At 41.3% G+C, this 26934-nt stretch overlaps 1 long non-coding RNA gene across 1 annotated transcript in view; it reads right to left on the bottom strand.

Moving 5' to 3' along the window:
* LOC127231150 (uncharacterized) overlaps window positions 1–24304 on the bottom strand; it is a 43853-nt gene extending 19549 nt beyond the window's left edge. Inside the window, exon 1 of the long non-coding RNA XR_007835254.1 lies at window positions 24238–24304. This is a non-coding gene — a long non-coding RNA (uncharacterized LOC127231150). The remainder of the gene's footprint in view (window positions 1–24237) is intronic.
* Between the last annotated feature and the right edge of the window lie 2630 nt (window positions 24305–26934).

The raw sequence follows: 26934 nt of genomic DNA, 5'->3' as shown, positions 1-26934 counted from the left end.
AATATGTGTTTGAAAAGACAGGAATGGGAAGGACATCTGAAGGAGGAGAGGGCTTGACTGAGTGGGAGAGGTCAGGGAGATCAACGGCAATGCATTATATACATGCACGGTACGGTCAGAAAGCAAATGCAGTTAGTACAACTCTCATTTACTCCAACAATGGAGTGTACCAGCTGCACCCTCACTAAAACTGAAGGTCCCGATGTCAAGCTACGACGGTCTGCAGAGAAGCCAGCATTTGCAGGGACTGATTCCCCTAAGAGATAATGCTAACATCCTTCTGACATGAGAGTGTAGAGACAAAGACAATTAGCTCACCCCATTTCACAACTAAGCAATCTTAAACATTTCCCCCTCCCAGATCCCCTTTATTTTCCTGATAGTTACAGCATTCTTTTATAAAATAGACAATAATATAACTTCTAGCATAGCAAATGAAGATAAGGACAGCCTATAAATGGATTTTTTTTAAAAAAAAAATATGGACAACCTAACTTGTTTGAATCCTCTTTGTTATTAGCTACTTACTAATGCTCACATACTGGGTATGTATCACCTGTTAAAGTAAGTACCCGGAAAGTCAGGTGTTGGATCCTGTTGGGATGATTAATGTACAGCTTTCTGAAGCTGAGACATCATCAATTCCATCCTTCCTCTGGTTTATTACCCCACAGCATGGCTTCTTGTTAGCTGCGACAGTAACCGCCCTTACAGTTCCTCCGTCTTCTCCGTTCTCCCCTTGTTAGAGGGAGCTGTATCTGATGTGCCTGACTAAAGTACGTATCCTTAAGTCAAAGCACACCATCTCTTCATCGACGGGGGATGTCCTTCTGTATGCATGTTTCTCTTACTGATTGATAAATAAAACATTTGTTGTCCAGGAGTCAGGCAGGAAGATAGATGGGGCTAGGAGAGGAGGAGAATTCTGGGGAGAGGACAGAGAGGGGACGCCATGTGGCCGCCGAGGGAGTAACAGGTCTCTGGTAAGAAAGGACCATGTAGAAATACATAGATTAATAGTTACGGGTTAACACTAAAGAGAGAGCTAGCCAATAAGAAGCCTGAGCCATGGGCCAAACTTTGTAATTTACATAAGTCTCTGTGTGTTTCTTTGGGGCTAAACGGCTGTGGGACCAGGTGGGACAGAAACTCAGTATGTATTTCATGACATACTTTCTTTTCTCCATGATGAAGTTAAAGAATTTTCCTTTTTAGGGATTTCCACCGTTGTTCCCAAGTATGTTTCTGTAATGGGTGCCTGACTCTGTTGCTAGGCAACCGTATGGTCTTTTAGGGCATATTATTAATTAATAATTATTTTAACTAATCTAAATGTGGCCCCATTTAGACTGTCCTGAAACTTTTGTCTGAAGTCAGTACAGAGTTTTTCGTTTCAACTCAAGTTGTGCATGCACACAAATGCTTGAACGGTTTCAGAGCAGCAGAGAAAATACCAAGGGTGTATTGGAGAAGGCCCACATCATTTACCCTCCGGGTAGCCCTTTATTCGTGTATTTGTTTGTAGAAAATGGTCGAATCACTCATATGGAAAGTCTAGGACTTGAAGGAAGTATGAGGAAAACAGATATTTCTTACGGAACATTCTTTCTTACAGCCAAACTATTGAGGGAAATTTTCAATCCACATAACTTTAAAATAAGTTCACAGGAGTCATAAATATGAGCTCCCGGGTCACAAAACCAAACTACACTGAATCCTGTCTGCTTGCCCATCTCCTGCTTGTCCCTCCTCATCTCATGAGTGGCGAGTGTCCTTTAAATGTGTGTTTGACTGAATGGGACTATCACCTTCCCTGTCCTGGTATACACACATCATCTTAGCACTACAGGAGTCAGCGACTTCCCAGTAGAAATCTGAGAGAATGTAATCTTAGCCATTGAAAACATATCCAAAATCTCATATATCTTTTGGCGCAGAACAATAACAAGGAATTAGGTGGTATAAGAACTTCCCTCATTTCCTTTCAATGTCCATCCAACCGTAGTCACCTTAATAAACTGCCAAGACACAGATTCTCCCCATCTTGGCCTCACATTGACAAGGTGTAACAGCCCTTTATTCTCTTCCTTGCCCTATCCTTTAAAGGGATGTGCAGTTACGCCCTGATTGTGGATGGTCCTTTCTTTAGGGAATCACTTTAGTATTTAAAGTTATGATTGTTTTTCCCCCATTATCTAAAATTTCCATTGCAATGTAGGTTTTAGATAGCCATATTTACTGGATTTATTCAATAGCCTCATAAAGGGGAAACAGTGTTTTGCCCTGCGGATTCTCTAAAAGTCCGTTTTTCTGACTTAAAAAACATGTTTCTGTATTTTCTTCACTAGTCGGGGATTAAATTGTATATTCTAACATGCCTTTCAGCACACAGCATAAACTAACGTGAACCTTGTATTTCTGAGTGTGGTCTACCTTTAGTTTTCTAGGATTTGGGGGGGGTCATCTTCCAAGAATATACAGCCTCTGATCATACTCATCAGTGTAGTCAAGTCTGATTAGTCTCCCCTATGTAACGGTCTCATTAATCACCTGCCTTTTATTTTTGCCTTAGATAGACTAAATCTAGGTTTACTCAAGAAAAAGAAAGAAAAAAGCTGCTTTTATGAAAAGTTCCCTCTCGCATGGTGAGGTCTGTCTTTGTCAACCTTTGCAACTGCTCCTTTATTTAGTTTTGCCCCTTTATTTAGAAACAGGGGATCATATATCCTAGGTTGGCCTTCATTACAGACATGTGTCACTATGATCTGGTTTATGTACTAGGGATCCAAGTAGGATTTCTTTCATAATAGCTAAGCCCTCTACCAACTGAGATATACACACATACATACATACATACATAATACATACATACATATATATCAACTACTCTTTCATTGGCAACAAATGAACCCTCAAAGTCCACCATATTCTCTTTTAACGAGGATTATTTTGAAAACTGTATTCCTTTATTCTTCCTCATTGAGCCTGTCCTAGAGGTGGCTGTGAAGAAAGCATCAGTGCTACGGCTCTAGCCATTTGGCCTTTTCTCCTGCATTTCAGTCTTTCATAATTAAGAAACATGTGAGAGGAATACATCATGTTTGTCTTGTATATGTTACATAATGTGGTCCATTGTGGTTGATACCGCTACGAAGATTTTAGGGTTAAATCAAGCACCGGCCTTCATGGTGGCATAAGCAGAGGAGATGTTATATAATTGACACAATCATCCAAAAAATTAAGTTGTAAAATGATCGAAATTACTGAGCCAGTTCCTAAAATTAAACCAGCTCTAATAATTAAAAAACAAACAAACAAACAAACAAAAAAACCCCCAAAAACTAAGAAAGCATTGTGGAATCTTTCAATGACGTTAAGCTAAAGAATAAACTGAAATCTTTAAATACAACTTTTTCTGCATTTTTTTTTTTGTTTAATTATAAGGGTTATGACCAGATTTTAACTTTTATTGTGCCCAGTTGCTATTGACATTTTCTCTTCAAGAAAAAATTTCCAACTCACATCAAATGCATGTTGCCATAAAGCAAGGAAACACATACCCTATAGAGTTCAGGAAACACAAGAATATAGTTATCTCCACAGGTCTGACAGTAGCACACAGCTCCTTATTTTTAAGGTACTAGGATTTTACTGTTTCACTCCTTTGCTTGCTTTCCTGACTACTTTGAAAGTTTGTAAAGAATACAAGGAAATAAGTTATTTTAAATACATTTCTGTTTTTGAAAAATCCACACCTATAAAAGTTGACCTCAAGCCAACTTGAGTATTTTGCTCTTAAATGTATTTAGTGACAATCTCTTCCTCTTTTGACTATAGAGCATGGTGTCTAGCATGCTAATTCATACACGATGACAAAGTGTCACCCTTTGAATGTACTGGCAAGGGAGCACATTTTCTAAGACAATGCAGTTTTTGCAAGCGGTTTCCAAGGAAACTGATTGTGGCTTTAGCATAATCTTAAAATTAGCACTTTCAGTTTATTGGTTACTAAAGCAGATGACGAAGTAGATTTTCACTATTGAAGAAACTCTTTGTATCACAAGAACCGCCCTGGTGTTGGTTACCGTTACTAATTTTATAAACTATAGCAGATCTGGTCTCCCGAAATAATGTGTGCTCTTGTCCTTCATGCTAACAGAGTGGGACTGGACACAGAGGCTCTTGTGGGAAGTTTGGACGTGAAAACAATTGTCATGTAGGATGACAATTCAGCTGAACAAAGGACAATAACGGAGCTGACTCAGTAGAAAGGTTTATCAACTTGGGGGTTAGCATTCATTAAAGTTTGCATATCAGCTTACACTGTGCCAGAGCTATTTCAAAGGGGATCTTGTTAGTCATCTCCATTAAAAAAGAAAACAGAAAAACCAAGCCATTCCTTCTCTATAAAGTCTCTGGTGGTTGCTATGACAATGATATTTCTATCATAGCCCACAGCTGATATTCTACAGCAATTATCCAAAGTTACCCAGTTTTGCTTGTTAGGCGTTGCCTTCTGATGACATCAAAAAGTTTCCCAAAATTTTCTACAGAGATGGGGAAAACTGTAGGATTTCTCAGTGATGAATCGAGGAGCCGTCTAATATGGCTATTTTCATTTCATAGACATATGAAGGTATTTCCTATACTCCTATTCCTCTGTCTTTTTTTTTTCTGCTTCTGTCATTCACGCCTGCCCTCATGTCTTTTCTTTTTCCCTACGATGCATGTTTCAACATAATGGCAGTTGTGGAATACCATTGTCTTACTATTTCTTTACTGGAGCCAATGGAGAAAGCATTAGCCACACACTACGATTGTAGAGATTAACATTAATGAATATACGGCAAGCAATGTATATAATTTAACTTAATCGGGTCCCTATTATTAACTTCTTAATTTAAATTTATTTTTTTCTTATTGTAGATAAATTCGCAAGTCGTGCTTTAATGAAAATTTCTTTTCTTATCGTCCTTGATAGTTTTGTCACAAGGTTTAATAAGAGTAAGTATGGGTTGTTTGCCTTAGACAACGTTAACGAGAAAAAAACAAACTGTGTGTGAGTAAAGGATATAGTGTGTATGAGCTGATGATGTCTTCCCCTGTTACCACAATACATGTTGACTTTGCCTGAACAACCCTGAAGGCATAGGAGAGTTATACTAAAAGTATAAAAAAATTTCAATAACTATCTCCATGCAACTCTTCGTGGTTTATTTGCTTTATATTTAAGTGTCAGAAGCATCCATCCATTTGAAAAGTTTGTACATGTTGGATGCTAGACAATGACCAGGGAGTTACAGCTTAGTGCACTGTTGTATCAATCATGGTAAAACCATGGAAGGCACAAATTTCTGACTTCTCGGATGTGAGGCTTTATCTGGGGAAGGGGTGGAGACAATATGAATATTAGGAGGAAGTAATTCAAAAGTAAGGGATCGCTTGCATGTAATGACCTTGAAAATTCCGAGCTAAGTTCATTCAAGAAATTTTAAGTGTCATAAGGTAACTGAGTTCACTCTATGGAAGAAGAATGCATTATCTGTGCCCCTTCTTTTTAATACCATAGGCTTGATTGGGGCCATTAATAATGTTTAATTGATTTATGGGCTGTAAAAGCATATTATAGTAAAATGGGCTTAACGTGCATCCTACTTGGGGAACTCAAAGGCCTGGCGGAGTAGATGTCCTGAAAAGTACAGTGGAATTCAGAACACGTAGCAACTCTTGAGGAGGATTGTGCCTTAATTAGCATCAAAGAATTAAAAGAGAGAGCGAAGGTGGCAGAGCTGTGGCGAATTTAGAACAGAAAATGCCTGGATTGCCAGGACTTGGCGTTTGTTCTACCTTAACTTAATAGACAATGAAGTTACAGCAATTTTAGTAGAACCAAAGACATAATGAAATATAACAGCAACTCCCTTAATTATGCCACAATTCATATTCGTTTCCACGGTAGAGAACTATTTCCTGATTGATGGTAAAGGAACGTCATGGTAAAGACGTTCTCTTGTTTTGATTTTTGCTGGCACTACATGCCCTCTTCTACACGTACAGAAGAGGAGGTAGAAATATTGTAAAAGTCAGAGACTCAGGGCATCGGCTGTCAAATTGTAACTTCTGTATTGGACAGGAAAGCTGTACCCTCAAAATCTCAACAGTATGATAGCAAGACCCAAATGATGGCAACACCAGTTGACACGCCAACTTGAAGAGGAGAAATCTCAAAGGACTCTAGCCATAGGTGAAATGCTACGGAGAGTTAGTAGTTAGGAAGAAGGGGAGAAACAATCATCCTCAGATATGAGCCTTGTATTTGTTTGGTCCCCCAAACATGAAAATATGAGCTGAGCAACATTAAATGGACTCAGCATGTTGAATTTGCATATTTATATGTGTGTATACATGTAATTAAAAATAGAAAAGAGAGGGAGGATGGGGTGTTGGAGTTGATCTGAAAGGAGTAGCATAGAGGGTGAATATGATCGGAACACCACATACTTGGCTAATAGAACATGGAGAGATTAGGCAGGTACTGGCTTGGGGGACTGATGCCTACCGGCTACCTCACAGAGTGCTAGAGAGTGCTATGCATGCTGTCAAAGGAAGTAATCATCGACTGCAAGCTACAGTGATGACTGGTCTGGCAAGACATCCCTGCAGGTGCAATAGTGTCACAAACATCGTGGCAGTGACCAACAACTTTCCGAGTGGATGTAAGTCCCGCCCCACAAAATGAAATCCATATTTGGCATCATGGTCACGATGGCCATGATGGCCATGACCCTGTGGCTAGAAAAGTCATACCACCTAAAGGAGAGCCTACTGCCGCTACTGTGCGAAACATAATATTAGGCCAACTCCTAATCAAAGCATCTCTCACTTAAATTCAGAAGCTTCTATTTGCAGTAGATAGAGATTGACATAGAGACACACAAGTAGTGGTCAATGTATAGAGAATAAGAGACTGTAGAATTTCTCATACTTAAATGGAAAGTTAATATTACTCTGCTGCTCCCTAGGCCCAGGGATCGCTAAGGAAGGGAAAGTAAATCAATTTAAGAGTCCGAGGCAGTAGAAACAGTGTCTTCTAGGCACAACAGGGCAGCTGCACAGCAGTTATGACTGCATGCCCCAAAACCGTGAATGGCTAAGCCATGCAACATTAACATTTTATCGGGTTGGATGTCCTTGCTTTTGAACTTTAATAACATCCATTATTCTCTTATCTCCTAGTCTGTAGGTTTTCAAAGAAATTCAAAATACCTTGTTTTGTGGGGGAAAGTGGATAGTTGTTCATTGATTCAGTGTTTGTGAATAGCTCTCACATGCAAGTCATTTGATGCCAGAAGTAGTAAATAGTCCTTGACTTCGAGAGCTCTATAGTTACAGGTTATAAATTAACCGAACACAATAATATGCAGAGTGCGTCCATTGGCAACATGACAGTCAGGGCAGAAAGGGTACACAGAGAAAGGCCAAGTTTATCCTGAAATTATTCAGGATAGGGCTTCTGCTTTATGTTTAAAAGAATCCATAGGAGGAGAAAAGACAACATCATATTTCAGAAGAGAAGCTCCCAAGGCAGAGACTTCAGAAAAAACAAAATGCAGTAAGAGCAACAGTGTTTGGAAGCCCTGGTGGTGGGAAGTGAGTGAGGGGAGCACAGCCTAAGGCCTGTGTAAGAGGGGAGCACAGAGGAAGCATGCGGGGTAGTGTACGTCATAGCGTAAGGACAAGACTTCACATTGCCTCCCACCTAGCTCTCCTTTGGCCTCTTTGTTTTGTCCACCCTCCCTTTTCTCCTCCTCCACTGTCCTACTTCCTCACCCTTGCTCTCCCACACTCCCTCAAAGCGTTTACTGAATGCCAAAAGCTTCTGTGGACCAACAATTGGGAGCAGGTACTGCACTTAAAAGCCAGCAACGAAAACCATGAATAATTTGCCTGAATGGCATCTGCATACTCCTTGTGAAGAAGGGGAAAGGAAAACCTCACTTCAAAATATACTATTTGTTTACTGAGGTCGAATACATAAAGAAAAGGGTTTCTCTTTGTGACTGGGTAACCTTACTCAGGATGGTTTCTTCCAGTTCCATCCATAACCCTGTGAATGTCAAGATCCCGTTGTTTTTTTTTTCCCCACTGAGTAGTATTCTATTGTATAAATGTACCATGTTTTCTCTATCCATTCTTCAGTTTAGGGGCATCTAGGTTACTTTCAGGTTCTGGCTATTACAAATAAAGCTGCTATGAACATAGTTGAACAGATGTCCCTGTTGTATGAGGGTGCATCTTTTGGGTGTATGCCTAAGAGTGGAAATACTGGGTATTGAGATAGACTGATTCTCATTTTCCTCAGGAACTGCCATACTGATTTCCAGAGCAGCTTTGCACTCCCACCAGCAGTGGAGGAGTGTTCCCCTCACTCCACATCCTCTAGAGCATAAACTGTCTTTGGTGTTTTTTTTTTTTTTTATTTTAGCCATCCTAACATATGCAAGATGGTATCTAGAGTTATTTGATTTGCATTTTCCTGATGGTTAAGGATGTTGAGCACTTTCTTAATTCTCTCTATTGAGAATTCTCTATTTAGTTCTATACCCCATTTTAAATTGGATTATTTGGTGTTTTAGTAACTAGCTTCTTCAGTTCCATAATATATATTATCCATGTGGATTTTAGACATAGAACAAAGGATTACCAGCCTATAACACACACCACTAGAGCAGCTAGGAAAAGAGGAGGACCTTAAGAGAGACATACATGGTCCCCCAGAGAAGAGGAAAGGGACAAGATCTTCCAAGCAAATTGGGAGCATGGAGGGAGGGGAGAGGGAGTCAGGAGAGAGAGAAGGGGAAGAGAGGAGGACAGGAGGGAGCAGGAAGATTCAGCCAGGGAAAGAAAAGAGGAGAGCAAGAAAAGAGATACCATCATAGAGGGATCCAGTATAGGTTTAAAGAGAATTCTGACACTTGGGAAATGTCCAGAGCTCTGCAAGGATGACCCCAACTAGCAATCTAAGCAACAGTGGAAAGGCTACCTTAAATGCCCTTCCTAGACAATGAGATTGATGACTACCTTATATGCCATCCTAGAGCCTTTATCTAGTAGCTGATGGAAACAGCAACAGATACCCACAGCTAAACACTGAGCTGAACTCATGGAATCCAGTTGCAGACAGGGAGGAGTGATGAGCAAAGGAGTCAAGACCAGGCTGGAGAAACCAACAGAATCAGCTGACCTGAACAAGGGGGAGCTCATAGATCCCAGTCTGATAGCAGGGAAACCAGCATAGGACAGACCCAGACCCCCTGAACATGGGTGTCAGTTAGGAGGACTGGGTAGTCTATGAGGCCTCTAGTAATGGATCAGTATTTATCCCTAGTGTATGAATGGACTTTGGGAGCTCATTCCATATAGAGGGATTCTCCCTCAGCCTAGACACATGGGGGAGGGCCTAGGATCCGCTCCAATGATATGACAGACTTTGAAAACTCCCCATGGAAGGCATCACCCTCTCTGGGGAGCAGAAAGGGGATAAAGAAACTGAGATACATTTAGGTTTGAATGCAATTCGTCATGTTTCAGGAGAATAGATAGTTTTTAAAATATGGAATTGTTAAGTTGACTGCTTACAGCAATTTGACTGTGTCCTCGGTCACTGCACCATCAACTTCCCGACCACCGAAAAGAAACAGGACCTAGGTCTGACCCTTAGCACTGCATCCATCCAGCACACCTGTTCCAAAGGATCAGAGTCATATGCTGCACCATATGCATGCATGTGGTTCTCATATACACATATAGAAAAAACACTCATATTTACATATAAAGTAACAAAAGTAAAATCCAAACATACATATTCAACTGAGATTTTGTTTGCACATATTTCTGCACCTTTTCCCGATGGATTCTTGTTTCAATAATACTTCCCTAACAATATTGCTTGCAAACTCAAGTGCAGCATGCCTACTCTCCTACTACACTTTATTCTGAGATCCTAGTACATTAAGTCCCTAATACCTAACCTAGAAAAAGGCTTAAGTTATCTTGAATGAAACCCACAGCTGTTCTAGGCTGCAATACAGGAAAAGAAAAACAAGTGCAAACTGCAAATAACATGTGAGTAACCCACAGTAAATGTTAATACAACTGCAATCATGCGCTATCAAAGACACAGACAGGATCTGATAACTCCGAATTTAGAGGGACGATAGCGGCTTATTAGACATGCTATCATTTTCTGAGCATGTGTATAGAGTTAGGTGTTGAGTTGAGAGCATGCAAGCAAGCTTTGCTTCAAATGGAGCTTGACTCATCCCCATGGAATAAGCCCTTAAAAGATAAGCATCTGTTGTTCTACAACAGCCCACCCTGCTCAGTGGAGTGGAAATATAACAAACAAACAAATGTCTGATAGCCAAGTTACTTTGTTGCAATAGCTCTAGAAGCTAAGGCAATGGACAAAAAAAAAAAAAAAAAAAAAAAAGAACGTGTAAATAGTTGCTGGGAACCTTTACACACACAGCCACCCAATGGAATAGTGAATGCTCTAATTGGCCTATTGTATCCTTCTTTAATGGAGATGTAGCTATGAGACAAATTAGACAGAAGTAGGTTTTAGCATTGGACAAAATTGCCTCTGTCCTGATAAAAGTTTTCCATTTTCTTTAATCTCCCTAATTATATAAACCTAATTTAAAACAGTGCTGGGAAACTGGCCATAATGATGTAAGTCTATAATCCTAATACTTGGAAGGAAGAGGTAGGAAGACAAAGCGGGTGAGTGACATCAGCTTGGGTTTCATAGAAAGTTCAAGGCCCAGCTGATACATATCAAGTTCAAGACCAGCCTTGGGCTATGTGTTGGCCAGTTTTATGTCAACATTACACAAGGAAGAGTCATCTGATGGGAGGTAAACTCAACTGAGAAACTGCCTACATACGGCTGAACTATAGGCAAACCTGTAGGACATTTTTTCTCCCACAAATCCCTCCTGCCCTTTCTCCTTCCTTCCTTCCTTCCTTCCTCCCTCCCTCCTTCCCTCTTTCCCTCCCCTCCTTATCTTTTTCTTTTACTTTTTATTTTTCAAAAGAGGGTTTCTTTGTGCAGACCAGGCTGTCCTGGAAAACACTCTGTATACTAGATTGTCCTAAACTCAGAAATCCCCCTGCCTCTGCCTCCTCAGTGCATGATTAAAGGTGTGGGCCGCCAATGTCCAACACGACATTTCATTAATGATGTGGGAGGGCACAGCCCACTCCTGGTTGGTGCTCCTGGGTTCAATAAAAAAAGCTGGCTGAGCAAGCCCAGAGGACAAGCCAGTAAGCAGCAGCCCTCCAAGGCCACTGCATCGACTTCTGCCTCCATGTTCTCACCTGGCTTGATCCTGCCTCGGTTTCTCCCAATGGACTGTGATTCAGATTGTGTAAGCCGAATAAACCCTTTCCTTTCTATCTTGCCTTTATAGTATTTCATCACAGCAATCCAAACTTTAAGACAGGCTTTAGTATCAAGACCCACCTCAAAAAAAAAAAAAAAAAAAAAAAAGAAAGAAAAAGCTCACTAAAATCTGCAAAACAAAAATCTATACAACAAAAGCTAAGTTGAGACTTAAAGGTCTGATAATTTTAAGAAAGGTAAAATTATTGACACAAAAATTACTGTAAGTATTCAGTATGAGGCTGTCACCGAGTTTCACTTGTGATAATTCGTGTTATCTCCATTTGATAATAGAAATAGAGACGTGATGCTAATAGACGCAGAAACATTTATTCTATTGCAGTCTCTGCAAGCCCTTAGGCTGAGTCTCATCCAAGTGTGGAACATAAACAAACGAGCAGGGTTTGGTCCTTCTTTTTGTCCGCTACAGTGTGGTAAATGTTGGTGGAATGAAGGGAAGAGGTGGACGCTTCTGTGTTCATGATAGGGTTTGAGAAACTGGACTCTCACAACGGAGCGCCTGGTTTTAGTCTGTTTGCTGTGCAGCCTTGGGTAATGTGCTCCCTTATGATATGCCTCCTCGGCACTTCTGTGAAAGGGGGAAATGGCGTGCATGTCTAGGGTTGCTGTGAGTGGAAATGTATTTGGCTTTGAAACTGTCTCAGCACAGAGTTAGCACATTGCTGCTTCTTACTTTGCTGCCTGTATAGCACATTTAGATGTGGAAACATGCCTCTCAATGGGAGCAGCCGGTTGGCTAAATGGAGAAAAATATTGTTGCAATTAATCCATTAGTGACTTTTTGAAGATTCATCTTAGGTTTTTTTGTTTGGTGTGTGTGTGTGTGTGTGTATGTGTGTGTGTGTGCAGGTGCCCATGTAGACTAAAGGAGGGAGGGTGTTGGATCCTTTGTGGAGTAATAGGCATTTGAAAGCAGCCCGAAAGGGGTACTTCGAACAGAACTCAGATAGAGTCTCTGTAAAAGCAGCATGCACTCTTAATGGCTGACCCAATTCTCCAACCCCATGCCTTTACCATCTTGCTTTTGGTAGCTGAAAACAAAACAAAACAAAACTTCAAGTATTGACAACACGTTTGATATTTCAATAACAGCAAGTAATTAATTCTTAAATGAAAACCTCTTGACTAAAGATAAAAATATAAATGTATTCCTTTTCTGGATTTCTTGTAGGAGCTAAAAGAATAGTTGGCAGGTGTCAGACTATTTGAACAAGTGGGCTACAGTGGTGGCATTTCAGAAGCATTAAATAATACAATCTCATGAATAAGTTATTTAACTACTGAGTACCTGGAAGATACTTAATCAAAAGGAATTACATTTGTGTAATGTAGTTATAGGAAAGACTTTTCAGTGCACTTTGGGTACCTTTTTAAAATGGGAAATTATAAAGTTATATGTTGCAATCAGGTTCAATTTGCATAAATAACGTTATAGTACAGGAAATCAATCTTAAATTGGACCTAGTAAATGTGTATATACTTAAATCAAGTAATAAGGTCTCAGTGATGGTAGAATTACACAAGACTGTTCACCGTCAGTACTGACTCTGCTCACTCGCACTGCAATCTTCACGTAGTATGTACGGCATATTCAGAAGTAATTGATAGTCACAACGTGCGAGGACGTTGTTGGGGGTTGGGTAGAAGAGCGAGTCACACTTAAGAGGGTGCTAGCCAGGTCCATCTGGCTTGATGCAAATAACCTGCACAGAGGTCTTCCTGGCGCGATTTGCAGGGAGGATTGCCAAGGAATCGGTACTCAGGGGCAGACTGAAGCCCAGTTCACACTCAGTAGAAGCGAAGGCACCGCCTGGGCCACGCCTTGAAATGAGTTTGAATATGGCTCTGCTGTTTGTTATGGATGCTTCTTAAACTGGCTCGTTAGCTCCATGGACTCCGAGTCCTCTGTCCGAAACCCGAGGGTGCTGTTTTTTCTTCTAGCTTTAGAGTTGGTGTGGCCCAGAGAAAGAATGGGCACTGAAACGCTGTGGGGATTATATGATGCTTCTAAAACATGATTGATTGTATTTAGTCAAGCATGAGGAAAATTCACCTTCCCCTATTATATTTGTATTTTCAGCCTATTTATCCAAGAACTCTATGAAAATAGTTGCTCTCTGGCTCTCTAAGCCCCAGGTGAAGGGAGCACCTCCCGTGGGCCCCAGCCCTACAACCACAGCCCCGGAGACCAGGCAGTAGACATTTCCCCACCCCCACACAGCCATCCCCTGACTACATCAGAGACCAAGGGAGCCTCGTGCCCCCTCCACAGCTGGAGGAAGAGCCACCCTACCTGCCCCCGGAGGAAGAGAGGCACATGGAGGAATAGGCTCCACTGCACCAATCAGAGGAAGAGATGGGTGGAAGGCAGAGGAAGACCCCATTCAAGGACTTAGAACAATATGGCGGCACCAGAAACCAGTGGTTCTACAAGGCAAGAACTGAACACCCCAAGGTAGATGAGGCAGAATAAAACAACCTTAAAAATAACCTTATGTAGATGATAGAGACCCTTAAAGAGAAAATAATAAAAGATATGGTGGGAAAGACAGGAAAAAAAAAAACTGAAAGAAATCAATAAATCCCTGAATAAAAGTCAAGAAAACCAAGAAAAAAACAATCAAACAAGTGAAGGAAACAGTCCAAGACTTGAAACAGAGACAATAAAGAAAACACAAACCAAGGGAATTTTGGAAACTGAAAATTTATGTAACTGCAGATACAAGCATAACCCACAGAATGCAGGAGATGTAAGAGGATCTCAGGTGCTGAAGATACAGTAGAAAAAAGTAGATGCATCAGTCAAAGAAAATGTTAAATACAACAAATTCGTAACACAAAACATCCAGGAAATCTGGGACACCATGAAAAGGCTAAACCTAAAAATAATAGAGATAGAAGAAGGAAAGAAATCCAGCACAAAGGTGCAGAAAAAAACTAATAAAAAAAATCATAGAAGAAAACTTTCCCAACCTAAAGAAGGATATGATTATAAAGGTACAAGAAACTTGCAGAACAGGAAATAGAATGGACAAAAAAAGTCCCCTCACCACATACTAATCAAAAGAATAACATACAGAAAGAATACTGAGAGCTGCAAAGGGAAAAGGCCAAGTAACGTAAAACGCCTTCTCTCCAGCTGCAGCATATTAATTTTGGACTGTGCATACTCTGCAATACTTAATGCATACTCTGCAATACTTAATGCCTTTGATGGGTTTTGTACTAGCTTCATTAAGCACAAATAACTGATCCCCGCAAATAAGAGAAACATACGCAACAAAAACAAAATTGAAATCTGCTTTTCAAGGGTTCCCTGAATAGTCATCATACCAGAGAATTTGTGTTCCAGGAAATGCATTTTTAAAATATTAGTTTAAAGTTGTCGTTAATTAAATAGAATCGTCTGTACTAGTAGTGGAAATTTCCGTGAATATTAAATTCTGTGAGCTCCAAATGTAAAAATATGTAACAGACCAAAACCAGCGCTGTGTCATGCACCATACAGTTACAGATTAATTTTCCTTTCTGATAATGTAACTACTCAGATTGGCTATATAAAATTTCACCCATGTTTACATATTTAAAAGCTATGTTAAAATGCATTGTAGTAAATTTTTTTTTAAAAAAAAATTAAATGAAAATTTGTTTTCAAGAAGATTTGTCCTTTCCACAGATGCTGAGCAGCAGTCTCCTAGGCTCCTGTTCAGAGAAGACAACATTAATAGTGTTTATGGATTAAAGCTGTCCTTTCCCCAGGGATTCAACACTGTTACTGGGAGAAGAAAACAGCAACTGTGCTTCCCCAGGAGAGAGGCAGCTCCATCTCTGCAAGGCAGTTGGGCTTCTGCAATCAACACCCTCACATCACATCCCTGCTCCCATTTCTGACAGCTTCAGTGCCAAGTGCAGCTAGACGTGCGGCATAATTCAGAGAGGAAAGAAGACGCCAGCCACTTGCAGCAGATTATCCAATCAGCTGCTTGAAAAGTCAAAAATAGAAGCTAAGCCTCATTCCCACAGGACTTCAGGATCAGCCCCTTGCTTTGAAACAGCATTCAGGGAGGCACGCTCAGAGCTCAGTTTGGCTTATGTTGGGGGACCCCTCGGGAAAAGAGGTGGTAACGAGGTCTCACTATAAACTTCTTCCAAGAAAAAAAAAATAATGAAAATGGAAAATCTTTACTCACTCTTAGTACTGTAGCTATCAGAAATTACAGGGAATTATGTTCTGTATTCTTACTGCGTGCTAATGAAATCAGACTTCCCAGGATCGTCCAGGCAACAGGCAGCCCTCTAGCTTCGGCCTCTTGAGCATGTGGGCTACAGGCATACACTACCACATCTGGCTTTTTGTGTTATGTTCTTTAATTATTGCAGCTACTCTGATGTCCCTGCTTCAAATTTTAGGGAAAAAAAAAATTCACAGGGATAAAGCAACCTACAGTGATGCACCTTGCTAGCATTTGACACACTGAGCCTAAGTGGTAGCCCAAACTCCCCTAAACAAAAGAGTAACAGAAAGGAGCTGGAGAGTCCAGTGGTCAGTGTTCCTGTTTTAAGTGACCTCATAAACAACCAAAGAGCTACATTAGGATGCTGTGTGAAATTACTGTCAATTTGTTTGAAGAAAAACAAGCAAACAAAAAAGCAAAGAAACCTACTCTACCCTTATTCTCAAACATCTGAAATCAACTGGGTTTCTTTTTTTTTTTTTTTTCCCATAACATTTCATTGTCTTCTCATCTCATTTTTCCATGCTGCTTGCTAGGAAGGAGAATTTAAACACTGCAAATATTTTGTGTGGTGGGCTGTCGTCTTTTATTTTTAAGATAACCAAGACATCGAGTCCGGTCCCCTCATTCAACAAGCTTGTCTTGTGTCAGATCTTTTTACACACAGTTTAATTGGGTGGGGGGTGAATGGAGTGGAACTGAATTCTAATGGCCAGGTTTTGGTTTCCGAGAGAGGGTGAAAGCATGGGGGAATGCAGTGTGAAAGTGTGAGGTCCCCGGGGACTGGAGTTGCAGACACTAACAGTGAGCCATGTTTGGGTGCTGGGAATGTCACCCAGACCCCCTGGAAGAGCAGCCAGGGTCCTTCTTAATGGCTGAGTGGCTGAGCCCATCTTTCCAGCTGCAGTTTCTGTCTCTGTTGAGAGCCATCGAATGAGATGGCACTTGGTGACACCTGTCAAAATTCACTTTTGAGGAGAAGGCTAGCATAGTCTTTTCAGAATAAATCCTTCTCGAGAACCAGCATGCATACTCTATAATTAGAAACATAAAGATGTGATTTGTTTTCTTCTAAAAATTTAGTGTGTTACCGACATATTGCCAGTTAGCAGTTAAAATCTGCACTCAGGTTTAAGGGCTAGGCAAGATCATTACCAGCGATTCTTTTTGACACACTACCAGCTCTTAAGGGCACTTCTGCAAATCCTAGCAGGATTGAGTTTCTAATTGCACAGGAGTGTTGAGGTCTGGCTGTTCCCTTCCTATATTACGGTTATCAAGAGAAGCTAAGCAAGAAGGAACAGGAATGAAAGTATAAGAAAAGGCAGCAAGGTATTACCGACTTCTCTGTTTATTCAGTTAAATTCAATGTTATACAACAGAAGGGATTCAGTAGATTTTGTACACTACAGGTATGATCTCAATAAAAAGCTTAATGTTTATATTTTTTCTCATAGCTGCTGCCATATATTATTTAAGAAGTGCCTATGCTATCCATATAGGCAAAGACCAGAGTGGGTATTGTAAGTTTGCTTTTCTGAGAAATAAGGACAACTGCAAGTAAGAAGAGAACTGTTCATCACTAAGTCTCTCCTCCTCTAGCAAAAAGAAAACACATTCACAAAATACCATTGTTACCTGTTACTTTGTAGGCTAATTTTCATTAAATTCACATTCTTGCAGCTGATTAGTTTTGAATTTGCCCTAAATATATATCACAACAGCCATTCTTTTATCTTTATATCGTAGTAATTTTCTTCCCTTGCAAAAGACCCCCCCCAGTTCCATTTATGCTTTTCATATTCAAATACTGGACAATTCGGCTTACATAATAGCTGGTGGATTTTTTCAAACTGCATTTCAAGATGAGAAAGTGCGGGAATAGATTTTATCACATTGAGACATGTGATAAAATGTCACATTGGAGTCAACTCCTGAACAGAACACCAATTAATGGAGGCACTACGATCAACAATTAATAAATGGGACCACCATCAATAGGTCAAAAAATGGGAAAAATATCTTCACCAACTTCCCAAAATACATAAAGAACTCAAGAAACTAGATGTCAAATAATTAAATAATCCAAACAAAATGTGGGGTACAGATCCAAACAGAATTCTCAAAAGAAGAATGTCAAATTGGCTGAGAAATGCTTAAAGAAATGTTCAACATCCTTAGCCATCAGGGAAATGCAAATCAAAACGACTCTGAGATTCCATCTTATACTTGTCAGAATGGCTCAGATCAAAAATACATGTGACAGTTTATGCCGCAGAGGATGTCCAAGGGAAACACTCATAGCTGGTGGGAATGCAAACTATACAGCTACTCAGAAAACTGGGAATAGATCTACCTTAAGACCCAGCTGTACCACTTCTAGGTACATGCCCAAATGATGCTGTATTCTATACAAGGATATTTACTCAACTATGTTCACAGCAGCTTTAACCACAATAGCCAGAAACTGGAAACAAACTAGATGCCCCTCAACTGAAGAATGGATAAAGAAAATGTAGTATGCTTACACAATGGAATATTACTCAGCTTTTTAAAAACAAAACAAACAAAACCAAGCAAACAAAAAACAACAAAAACCCAGCCAGTCTGTGGTGGCAGTAGCCTTTAATCCCACTCATGAGGCAGAGTCAGGCAGATCTCTGAGTTCAAGGCCAACCTGTTCTACAAAGTGAGTTCTATCTAGGACAGCCAGGACTACACAGAGAAACTCTGTCTTGGAAAAAACAAACAAGCAAAAATAAAATCATGAAAATTGCAGGCAAATGGTACATTCCAAACAGCTGGACAAAACAGCCCTACAGAGTACAGCTAGGATATCTGAATCTTCTTCGAATCCCCCAAGACAGTGCCCCTTACCAGCAGGAAGTAGTTTGGAAAGAACGACCCCAAATTCCCAAATATTGTGTATAAATGTTTGTTTTCATTTAATTGGAGTGGGGACTGTCTCTGTCTCATTTGCCTGCTTGTGGGATCAGCTCCCTCCTCTTGGGTTGCCTCATCCAGCCTTGATGTGATGGTATATGCCTGGTCCTATTGTACTTGTACCTTGTTAGGTTGATGTTTGCGGGAACCCTGCTCTTTTCTTAGGGGAGGTGGATCTGGGGGAGACCGGGAGGGCGGAGGGGAAGCTGCAGTAAAATAGAAGAATACAAACAAACAAAAAAAGAGAAACTAAAAGGATACACCTGTAAGGCAAAGTAGAAGATATAGCATAAAGCTGATCCATAAATTTGAACTTTAAAAAACAGATCATGCTTCAGATTAGGCTAGATACAGTAACCCATTTCTGGAACCTAAGACAAAGAAAAATTGCTACAGATCATTTTACACTAACTTATCATCATTACAAGACTTGACATCTGCGATGCACTGGCACTATTTTGAAATGACAAAATATGTGAGGCTTGAAATCTTCCAATATTTATGCAGAGTGTTTGCCTTCTCAAACTACAAATGAAAAAATGTGAGACTATGTCCTTACTCAGACTATGCTATGTGGATTCCCTTTTATTGATATGTTCACAAGAACATAACCATGGCTTGAAATCACAAGGCAATTTTGAACTTAATACATACTTAACAACTACTTCTGGCTGAATAAATTATGGCACATACATAGAAAACGGATATTACTAAAAATTACAAAATCTAGTATTTGTCTAGAATAAAATAGCTTTAAATTGGAATGAAATCCACTGTGCTAAATGGGAAAAGTCAGCCATAATACAACTAGTGATACAAAATAGAAAATTTTGTAGGCACAAATACAGAGTGTCCTGGGGCCTTTTGGGTAGAGAATGGTGGATTACGATTTGATGACCAGTTTGTTGGGGGTGATAAAATAGCATGTTGTTTGTAGAATATTGTGAATGCATGTAATTAAATGAGTTAAAAATGGTAAATTAATGTGTTATATAATTTTTAAGTTTTATATAATTAAATTACTATAGCATTTCCCCCCCCCCCACACACACACACAGAGATCCACCTGCCTCTGCCTCCCGAGTGCTGGGATAGCAATTTTAAGATACATAAAACTTGCACACAATATATATACTCTCGCTTCCTATATGTGGTATACACTGTCACGTTTTTAAAAGTTATAAAGTATACTATAAAATTTTAATTTATCTCATGAGTGTGGCTATTAAACCTTGTTTCTTTCTTTCTTTCTTTTTTGAAATTACACTAAGTTTTTGTGCTTATGTAATGATCATATTTCCGCTAGAAACCAAAAGACTTAGAGGGACTGTAAAGAAAATGACAGTTGAGGGTGTCTTCTTGAGTCTTTAATTTCTTCTTCTTCTTCTTGACTTTTTTTTGTTTTTTTTTTTTTTTAACCGCACCTGTTTGATTCAACAGCAGCTGTACCAGCTCTTTCCACTTCCTTAGGGTCCAGATTGGAATTTTAATGCGCTTCTATTTATTCTGGGTGATTGTATCTCCTTAGACTGTTTGGTAGATGAATATAATTTATCATTGCTTCCTTTGCTTGACAATGACAAATAAATTACTGCAGACGGCAGTATTAAGAATGAATAACAAGCGAAGGAGACATAAATTTTTCTGATGATAGATGATTTGTGTCTCAAAGTGGATGATTATAACAGTCAACTTCTGGCCATGTTCGTCTACACATTTTATCAGCAGTATTGTGAGTATGACTCATGAACATTTTCCCTGGATATACATGGCTGGGCACTGTAAAATTAGTTGCAGGTAATACTCTGATTTTAGTCCTGGACTTTGTTTGGAATGTGTGCCTGTTCACATGAAAGGTGGGTGTAAGACATAGAAATGTATAGGGATTTAGACAAGAAGAAAGCTCATCTCACCAGAGAAAAGCTTTGCGGAGGGTCAGCGGCAGCTGTGCACACATTTCAAGACCAGGCCTGCTATAAGGAAGCATATACAGGAATGAATTAGTGTTTGGCTGGGCGTGGGCTACTTTGAGATGGTTAGTGAGCTGGATGAAGAGCTATCACTCTGCACGGGAAGTATTACTTATCATGAATAATGAAAAGAATGGTGTATTGCAGAACTCTGTCTATTAAGACACCACCAGTAATATTCAAAGTAGCTTTTGTGTGTGTTTGCTTATGAGACAGGGTCTCATATTTTAGCCCAGAATTGCAATAGAACACCATTTTCCCTACACATTCTCAGAGGAGGCAGTGAATAAACACAAACGACATTTCTTTCTCTGTCGTTCTTTCCCATCTTTCATTATTTCAACCTAGGGCCATTTTAAGTATAGCTACTGGCAGTAATATAACAATACCACAACATACTCTCCTGTCATAAGAAGTCAACCTCCCAATTTGCCCCTGCTAAGGTTCTGATAATACTGTCTGCCAAACAGTGTCCGTGTGGTTGGAAAGCAACAGATTGACATCAATTCTGTCTTGTCAAATACTCAGGAGCAACCGGAGCTCATTTATTGCCTAATTCCATGAGGTGTTCTATTATCTATTCCTCCTTCAGGTCTGAACACCAGTTAATTAATTCCCTGTATTTCCCCGGAAACTTGCAAAGTAAAGGAAATAGCGATAAATCAATCCCAGTCACAGCACCATATACGTGTGTGTGTTGTTCATGTGTATGTGTGCCTGTGTGCTGTGCATGTGAGTGCGTGTTACTCCCCAGAAACTTGAAAGGAAAGGAAATAATGATAAATCAATCCTAGTCACAGTACCATTTACCATTGATGTGTGTGTGTGACTGTGTGTGTTTGTGTGAACATGGCCCTGTGTGGATGTGAGTGTGTGTGTTCCTAGTTAGAGCTCTATATTTATAAATATTCCTCAAAATTGCTTAAACATACAAGGTTCATATGTGGAGTTCCTTATGTGTCCTGTTGTCATTTGTACCACAATGAAAATCACATCTTTAAGTCGCTTTCTTCCCTACAGGGTGCCTTTAACTCTAGCCCTTCACCCAGTGGATTGGTCTCCTGTGAAAACATTGGCAGGCATCTCACCAGCTCACCAAGCACCAGCCCCTGGATCCTGAGCTGATGTCTTGCCAGATAATTCACTTTCCTCAGAAACCAAGTAGCAGAGCCTTAGCCCCCAGTAGAGGTATTTATTTACTTATTTATATTTGTTCATTTGATTCATGAAATAGAATCAGTGTGTGGTCGCTGCCAGGGAAAAGATAAACGGAGGCATTAAGTGGTAGAATTCGCCGCTTCAGGACAACATGGTATGAGGCATAGGGAATGGACAAAAGAGAAAAACTAAATAGGGATGCTTTATCTCAACACACAAGGTTAACATCTGTGTTCTTGGAATTAGCCACTCACTAGAGAACATGCAAACAGACAACACACAGCCCCCACCCTCAAAGGAGCATAAGAAACATACTTCTGGGCTAAATACAAGTGAAGGGGAAACTCAGAACTTAGAATTTTTAACCACCAGTGGGGTGTTCTCAAGCATCTCTCTTAACCAAAACGTGCAGCTCTTAACATTATAGAAACTGTTTTTGTTCCTGTAGGATCAAGTGATCATTATATAATTGGACTATGATTTAGAATACACAAGCTAAGTTTTTAGAGAATTATCTATGTTTATCATTAGCTATCTCTCTCTCTCTCTCTCTCTCTCTCTCTCTCTCTCTCTCTCACACACACACACACACACACACACACACACACACACAGATTAAGTATTTTTAAATTAGGAAAGGTCATGGAAGAGAGGAATTACTCCCCCTGCCCCCATCTTACTCTTTGTTTCCTTTGCTAGAAATTCTAGTAAGATTCTAGAATCTGGAGTGTTTAATGCCTGAAATACAAACCCTGTTCAAAACACAATAACAACGATAAACAGAAATAGCCTTCAGTTCCTGACCCCCCCCCCTTCCCCGACAGTTTGTGGAGTGGGCCATTTTGTGGTGGGCATCTGCTTCCTCTACCCAGATACTGAAGGTGGAGACAAAGGAACAAAATTCAAATCTCCTAGAGAGAATCTCTCAAAAGATGATTTGTAATTAGAAAAGTAATACCAGTACACACTAGAATTAGCCTGACTTCGGAGAACCGTGGACAATGGGAAGGGAAAACGGGCAGATGTGTCATTTTAGGTTGAATTCTGTCCCTTTACCTTTTCTTTCTTTTTTTAACCGAATGAAACGGCATGGATGTTGAGTCAAACTGTCTTTCCAATTTCACGTGTCAATCTTTTAGATTAAATGGAATGTTGGCTCCCGGACTCCCCACAATCTGGCTTACTGTGACTGCTCTGGTGGTGAGGCACACATTTGCGGTACCCCCAACAGCCATCTTAACTGCCTCACACCACATTCAGATGCACGTCACCTGGTAGCAACAAGGACTTCAGCTGGGGATGGGGGGGGGGGGCGCAGCGGAGGTTCAGAATGGGAGGGACCTCTAGGCAAGGAGGCGAATTTGAGATGACCAAATAATCCAAGCCTGGCTTTCTGTCTGCCAACGGGAAAGCCCCAGTTGGAGCTTATTGCGGAATGCCAAGGCAAGCAAGCACTTTTTTTTTCTTCTTTGAATGGTTGTCCTGAACTCTGGTAGCTAATTTTCTTAAACCCCAGCGAGGTAGAAGTTTATCAAGGGGACCGGCTAAACCGCTGTGCCCGATTTTCCCGTACCCATGTCTGTTTCAGAGAGAAGTGCCTGCTTAGCCCAAAACAGTCTGTTTCACCAGCCAAGCCTTTGTGACAGCCAACCAGAGTGACTGCAAGCAGGCAAGGAAGGCAGTTAGAGAAAACCACGTTGCTCCTGGGCTGAAAGCAGGACATTTTATCCCATGTGTCTGGGGAAGTACACGGGTGATGCTATGTTAAGGGATTATCCAATAAGGAACCCCGAGCGAGGCAATGCCCCTTTTGGGTCCTTCAGTCAGGGAACTGAAGGAGGATAAGGTATGATGGGTTGACCCGGGGTAGATACAGCACCTCTGGAAAACCAGTGAACTGACTGACAAGTGCGGTCCACACCGAGCAGAACTCAGGAGGGGAACGAAGTTTTCCCTCCGCCCGGAGGGAATCCCAAAGGCACAGCGTTGAAGCTAGCAGGTGTTAAGACATTGAGATGCTTGGGGAAACACCCCGGCACCAGAGAACCAAAGAGGGCACACACAGAGAGAGGTAAGATTGCTGATGACTCCCCCGACTGCTCCCAAGGACGAGACGCTCCCAAGCCAGGGAACGATCGCACTGGAGGGGGGTAAGACACAAAGGTAAAACGGGCACTCGGAATGCTTAGCGGTTCGAATCATCCTCAGTGTGTGTCTAAACCAACACGCCACGGAAATGAATGGTTGATGACCTTTAAGAGCTGGAGGGTGAAAGCCCCTTTGTTTGCCCGGGAACATCCCTCCTCCCGTCTCCAAGGCAAGGCTGGTCAACCTTTCACTCCCCTGCTCCTTCGCCCACTGCAGAATGCACCAGGGTCCTCCTCCTTTCCCGGGTGCTACAAAGCCGGTCACGGATCAGGCGGGAAGCCGGGCTCAGGGCGGCTAGCACCGGCCAGCAGCTTACCTTCGGGGTGCAGAGGCGCGTCCCGGCTGCCCGGGGCTGCAGTCCCGCCGGCTGGCCGCGCGTGCCGGGATCTCTGAGCTCGCACGGCCCGCGCCCCGCCTGCAGCTGCAGCCGCCGCTGGCTACTCCAGGCGGGCCGCATGAAGTCATCCCCCGCCGGAGCGGCGCACTCGGCGCGAGCCGCGGGGGGAGACGCTCGGCTCTCACCGCGTCTGCCCGCTGCGCCCGACACACGCTGCGCCCCCGGCGTGAAGGCTGCCCTTCTGCGAACGGCTTCACGCCCGCGGCACCGCCGAATTGTGCGACAAGAGAGAAGGGGCAGACAGACTTTCTCTGCGGAGAGTCCTTGCTCTCTGAGCTCCCCCTGCCGCTGGCGCAGTTTGGACAGCTCCATCTGACTGTGGGGGTTCCCACCCTCTCCATCTTCCTCATCCGCACTGTTCATTTCGCTGAATTTGAGGGCTGATCGTCTATTGAGATAAACAGTCAAATACTCTGAAAAATAAAATTTAAGTGGGCAATCGGTCTTTTTAAATCCCGCCCAGCACGATCCACTTGCTTTTTAACACACACACACACTCACATTATCAAACACTTATGAAAGCTGAACGCTTTAGACCTCCCATTTTCTTGCTATTGTGATAGGATGAGGTTTTCCCAAATCAGCGAAGAGGCTGAGAACAGAGAAATCACTCAAGGACACAGAGAAGGGTCATCCCGGGATTTTAGTGCTGTTCGCTAGTGGACAAGGCTTGCCTCCCAGCAACCTTCTTTCGCCCTCTACTCTTCCTACTCACCAGTCTACGCCTTTGGGGGAGACTTCCTGGGTGAAAGCTATAATGTATGAAAACCAGAAGGCAGAATTCACATCTAGAGATGGCTGTAACTCCCCCACGGATTTCTCAGAATTTCCCTAGGGCGAATAAATTAAACGTCAGTGCACACAAGCTTCTCGTCCTTGCTTCGTTATTTGGCACCAACTATGAAGGTTGTTATCTCCTTCCCTCCATGCTCCAGCTTTTGTTTCTTTCCAAGTTAGTGACCAAACAAACAAGCGAGGGGCTTGGTAGTGTTAAGGAGGAAAGGCAGCTGAGGATTTTCAATCTTTGCTGCTTGGCCAAGGTTTCTTTCCCAACCAAGTCATTTGCAAGCAGGGATTTTCCTTATCACCAGCATTCCACAGGGTGGAGGTTCCTCACTTGGACTTATCTTGGCTTCCCTGTGAGCATTCTGACATCTTGTTGGTATTACCCAGGGGAGCTGCCCAGCATCTTGCACTGAAAATTGCATAAGGTCAGGGAAGATACTAAATGAAAACCTCCTACTCCTCCTCTACCAGCTCCAGAGCAGAGAAGGCAGTGTAGCCAACAGAGATACAAAGCAAAGCAAAATGGTATGAATAACTCAGAATTTGGGGTGTGGAGTGTGCGCACTTGAAATCTGGGACAGCTTAGTCCATCCCTGTTACTCGTTTTTCTGAGATTAAGCCCTCCACCCTAATGCAGAATGCTGAACTCTTCTTCGCTTGCAACATGGAGCTATACGCATACCGTATAATTGCAGAATAAGGTTGAGAAATACATCTTAACTTCATTAATACCTAGCTTATGTTAGCCTCACATATATCCTTTAAGTGTAAATGTGAACGGAACTCTCTATAACATCCACCATACTGGAAGGTTGTCACTAGCAGAAATGACAGATAATCAATCCCTCAACACAGTGTTTACAACTACATCACCGCATTAGTACTTTTAGCGTTTAATAGGTGTCGTTTTAGCATGGTGTTGATGTATAGGTGGGCTGGGGAATTAGAGCAGATCCCCACATGTCCTGCTACTTATGCTCTCTACACAGCACATGGAATAAAGCAGCTTCCTCACAGTGAATAACCGACACTGATGAATTAACTAAAGGTTAAATACAGATTTCCTACTGTCTTCAGTTCTCTTCCATACGCCTGTCCAAGACACCGCATTGTGTTTATTGTTACATCCCCTAAGATTCGTTCAGGCTGGGACAGTGACCTTGAAGGGTAGCAGCCACGTATTTTGTAGAATGGCACACCATTGCAAGATGGCTGATGTCTTTCTTGTGATGAGACTGGAGTTACGGGCTAAGGAAACAATGTCCACAGAGGTGATGTGCCCTTTTCAGGAAAGCATCTAAGGTTACATTCCACCACAATGATATGGCTGTTGATGTTGACTCTGATCAGTAGACAGACAGTCGGGGATTTCTGTTGTAAAGCTGTAAAACCCGTCACCGCTGTTCTATTGGAAACTAGTCACCAAGTGATGCAAAAACCTTCAACCTGTGTGAAGATTGTGTGTATAATATTGTGAAATAAGTGGGATTCGTCCACAAATTAGCTTTCTCTACTCCTCCCATGTATAATTTAGTTCAATTGGTTAATACAGATATGCATTTTATACATTTGGCAACAGTCCAATTTTTTTCTTATTTTGTTATTCAAAATATTCCAGTTTTGGTCACTGAGAGCTCCATCAGTTGATAGCGGGTTAACAATTCTTTACTATTAATCACACTATATGTGTTTAACAAGACCTTGAGTTTTCAAGATATTCCAGGCTCAGAACTGCCTACAATTGCAACCCATCATTTCTTCAAGGAAACCTATTTCGATTTATTGAAGAATGATAACAAAAGCTAAGATATGGAATCCAAGTTTGTTTCT

The sequence above is a fragment of the Phodopus roborovskii genome, unplaced genomic scaffold (assembly GCF_943737965.1).
Source record: "Phodopus roborovskii unplaced genomic scaffold, PHOROB, whole genome shotgun sequence".
NCBI lineage: Eukaryota > Metazoa > Chordata > Mammalia > Rodentia > Cricetidae > Phodopus > Phodopus roborovskii.
The sequence above is the reverse complement of the archived record's forward strand: the minus strand, read 5'-3'. Positions and strand labels throughout refer to the sequence as shown.